A 4,598-nucleotide genomic window follows, 5' to 3' on the forward strand; every position below is an offset into this window, starting at 1 on the left:
ATCAACCTAAGTACTTCGCAAAGCACTTATGCTAATCACCTAATCAAACACTAAGCACTATGCAAGTGGAGATCACTAAAATAGTGTATCAACACCCTTGGTATGTTCCCTCAGCTCCACTTCATTCAAATGGCCGGTTAGGGGTTGTATTTATAAGCCCCACTAAGAAAGTAGCCGTTGGAGTCGAATTCCTGCGAAACTGCTACTGACCGGACGCTGAATCGTCCTGACCGGACGCGTTCGGTCGTCCCGGACATTGAGCCAGCAAAAACACTGACCGGACGCTGGCTAGAGTCTGGTCGCCTGCCACCGGACGCGTTCGGTCGTAGATATGCCGCTCTAGAACCTTTCTGTACTCGATCGGACGTTGTGTTCTTGCGTCCGATCGGTTGCCGCCAGCGTCCGATCCTTGCGTCCGGTCGCCTATCTGCCGAGCCACCGGTCCAGCGTCCGGTCACGCTTCCAGCGTTCGGTCCAACGTCCGGTCGCCTCTGCGAGCTCGTTTCTTCACGATCTTGTGTACGGTTTGGTTTCTATCTTCATGCTTGGACTTTGCTTGATATCTTGGGTCTTTTCTTGTGCTCCTAAGGTCTTGCTTAAGGTGTTGATCATCAGATCATCACGTCGCATTCGTCCAAGTCACGTCTTGCACCCTGTTGGACTACAAAACAAACACTTACAAATTCATTAGTCCAATTTGGTTGTGTTGGTCATCAAACACCAAAATCCAAAGTAAATGGGCCTAGGGTCTATTTTCCTTACACAACTCGGGATCTCATTAGGGACGCCTATAAATATGTGGGGTGGGGCAACGGGGCAAATCAATCCACGCCTTTTGGCAGCCGCCGCCTCCCATCCTACGCCTGCACCTGCTGTTCCTCGTGAACCTAGCAGTCCGGAGGCGCAACGCTTCCTCCTTGTACGTGTGGATACCTCGGAGGTGCTGCATCTGGAGCACAAGGATGAACCGTACGAAGGGGACGGACAGACGGACGACCTCGCAACTGCATGGCACTGCTACGACGTGTTCGACTATATCGAGTCGCTTCCGCTGCACCTGCGCGTCTAGTGGTAATCACGTGATCTATAACTAGCAGTAGATCTTGGTTTATGAGGTCGAAATTTTTGTTTTCCGGCTAGCGTAGCATCCTCATAACCCTACAGCAAGGGGGTGCGGACGCGATGGCAAGGCGACGACACCGGCAGTAGCTGCGCCACGGCACGGGACAAGGGCAGCAGTGCGGCAAGAGCGGCAGGGCAGCCAGCAGCACCGCACGACTAGGCAAGCAGCAGTAGCGGCTCCGTGCGGCAGCGGCTAGTGGTGGCCAGGCCGTAGCCAAGCCACGACCGGCCGAGAGCGACCCTGGTCTAGCAATGTGGCCTCGCACGCGTGGCCCAGCCAGGATGACCACGGCGAGCACAGGCGCATGGTGACCGCGCAATAGACCGAGCAAGTGATGTGCACGAATTTTAAAGCATCAATAACAATCGGACTATGGAAGTTGAGACCAAACCACCTTCACTATGTTAAAGCGAGCATATCAGACTACCAACATGAGCTAAAACATGACACCACTGCCTAGCTAAATTGCACGAAATTAATTCGTCAATATAGCATCGTCACCCTGTTTTCAAACTTGAAAATCTTCTAAGTCTTGAGCTAGATTCAGTTTCAGGTTCCATTTTTAGGCCATTAGAAATACTAGCTAGCAATGCTCTTTTTCTACAGTAAGAGTTGCATTGTTATCTACAAAGTTTGTACTTCAAACCTTATTTAGGTGTCACACACATGTTCTATAATACTTTTGCTTAATAAAAATTGGTTTTCAACCATACTTGATATACATGAGCTATTGAATCAACTTTCATTTAGCATTTTTATTAGTCATTTTAGGTTACAAGAAATTGATCTACACACTTTATCATATGCTTTATCACATAAACATGATGCTCATGACATGGTTTAGTGGTTTGTTTAGGGTGTAACACCGAGGGTGTTACAGCTTAGTAGTGTACACGATGTCAAGGTGATTAAGTGGGTGGCGTTGGTGAGACTTACTAACTGACGGCGCTAGCCTTTGGTCGGTGGATGGCTTGTGTGGCAAATCCAATCGTGACTGCGAGAGATTAAAGACCTATAGCATATCTCGGTGGAGCTCCAACATGAATTGTGAAATAGGGGTTGTGAGATTTGGCAACCAATAGGATATATCGTTGCATCTTCAAGAGTTCGTCCTTTCTATGCTTAGCACTTTGCTTGCCAAGTATGTGGCTTCCACTTGTGTGACTTTTGTTTTTCTAAATTAGCTATAAACTAGTTGATATGATTGACTCTAGCTAGGTTGTAAAACTATTTTGGTTTGAGAGTAATTAAGTTAGAGCATGCTACAAGAATAATTAAACCTTAAGTGTACATCCTAGTAAAGTATGATTTTTATAAGGTCGGTAGCAAAAAAAAAAAAAAAAAAACCGTTCCAACAAATTAGTGACAATGGTAAACTAATTACATACACACAAAACCACCACCAAGATAATTACATGGAATGCATGAACTCTCGTGAGAGTCACTTCGTCAACAACATAGTAAAGTATTGCATACATATAGTTACACAAACCGATGTGTCATGCCCTTTTGCAACGTCTAAATATAATTGCTAAGGACACATACATATATAAACTTTCTTCTTTCTTTATTTATTTATAGAAAGAGAGAGGATAGATAGATAGATAGGTAGGTAGGTAGGTAGGTAGGTAGGGAGGGAGGGAGGGAGAGAGAGAGAGAGAGAGAGAGAGAGAGAGAGAGAGAGAGAGAGAGAGAGAGAGAGATTCATCAAGGGTATATATGTCCCGAGCGCACACACGATAATTTCACCTCAACAACGACTCTGGTGCGCGCCGGCCGCAGTAGAGGCCGGTTCAGGAGCAGCCGCCTCCCGCCACCGAAGCTGACGATGACGAAGAAGAAGCCCCACCCTGGAAGCAGCAGCACCCGGCGGCCGCGTCGTGCGCCATGCTGACGACGCTGGAGATGTCCTCCTCGTCCTCGACGATGGTGTCGAGCTTGGCCTGCCTCGGCGGGGCGACGGCGGGGACGAGCTGCCACGGCGCGACCTCGGAGAAGAAGATGCTCGCCATGCTGTACGTACAAGCTACTCGGCGTTCGGCAGTAGTGAAACTTGGACGGCGGCACGCACAAGAGCTGAGCACATCGATCCTAGTATTAGAGCTGATATAGCTAGCTGCCTTGTCGATGGAGGAGCGACCGGGCTGGCGTTTTATAGCCGCGCGCGCGCTCGGTTTCGTCCCCGGCGATCCTTGTAGCGTGTGGCTTGCATGGTATCGGCGGCCGATCCAGGGCAATCTAGCTTGGAAAAGAACTAATGGTGGTGGGTGGTGGTTTCCACTTCGCTGTCAGCTTGCATTGCAGTAGCGTTTGCATCAGGGCATGGTGACCGGTGGTATGCATGTCGTACTCAATCAGACTGACATGCCGGGAATTGGTGGAGCAGTGCATTGAACTGTGCGTGCGAGATGAGAAGCGGTCAGAGAGTGACTAGCTAGTCACCGAGTAATGCATGACAAAACTTCTATCGGCAAGCCCCTGCATCTGCATGCATGTTCAGTCAGGCAGATCCGGAATCAGGATCGTATATTTGGAGTTAAATGCACCAGCGGCCCTGCTCACATAGGTCCACGAACTCAGAAAATACACTTTTGAGTCCTTAAACTTGTCAAGTGGTGGATTGCAAATCTATATAATACACGTAGGCATTTCTAGCTGACATGGCAAGATAGCGTGGCATGTGTTTTTACATTTAACCTCTCTAATTCTCTCTTCTTCTCACGTCGTAGCCCATGACCAGCACGGCGTGGTTCAAAGACGTCCCCTAGGCCTAGTGAAGACACCGGGCGCTGCTGTGGCGTGTAAGCAAAGCTCGGCCTCAACAAGTTCTTCGACTTGACTGTGGACGAGTTCACCGGCATGTACACCGGCACCTTGCCCGAAGCCGACGACCAGCAAGACGTCGCCGGCAGCACGTCCAAGTCCAATAAGCAGCCGCCTGTCCCGCCAGGGCGTGCTCTCCGCATGTGTGAATGAGTCATTCAAAGACGCGTTCGAATACACCATCAACCAGGTGTTAATCGTAGACCAGTGCGGCAAGGCTCCGAACTACCCTGGCTACGTTGCCGGGCAGGAGTCATGCAGATTCGCACGCGTGCATCCATGCATCAAGCACTGCGATGTATGCACTGTTCTTCGTGATTGTGCATGCACTTGCACTGCCGGTGGTGAAGATCGACGACAAGTACCAGGGCAAGTGGGCAACTAGGCTGATAAGGCCGCGCTGATGATGGAGCACTCTCTGCTCGAGTGCTCCTACTCCTGCTCCTGGACAGTGCGTGCAGCTGGCACAGCATGGCCTGATCGATGGAGGCATGGAGCACAGCAGGTTCGTGTTGTCTGACACTGTCCTTGCAGACACCGTGGCGAGCGGCAGCGCCGGAGGCGTCCACACCATAGAGGCGCTAGATCGCTAAGACGACGAAAGTCGTGGCCATGCCGAGCGTCCAGGTGAAGCGTCGCTCGACGAGCACCT

The 4,598-nt window shown here is 50.2% G+C and overlaps 1 long non-coding RNA gene across 1 annotated transcript; it reads left to right on the plus strand.

Annotated features, from left to right (window-relative positions):
* Positions 1-2,479: 2,479 nt before the first annotated feature.
* LOC136522004 (uncharacterized) lies at positions 2,480-2,871 on the plus strand. The gene is made up of 2 exons (XR_010775757.1): positions 2,480-2,743; positions 2,808-2,871. It is a non-coding gene; the product is annotated as an uncharacterized lncRNA (long non-coding RNA).
* The last annotated feature ends 1,727 nt before the right edge of the window (positions 2,872-4,598 follow it).

This window comes from Miscanthus floridulus, chromosome 18 (assembly GCF_019320115.1).
Source record: "Miscanthus floridulus cultivar M001 chromosome 18, ASM1932011v1, whole genome shotgun sequence".
Taxonomy (NCBI): domain Eukaryota; kingdom Viridiplantae; phylum Streptophyta; class Magnoliopsida; order Poales; family Poaceae; genus Miscanthus; species Miscanthus floridulus.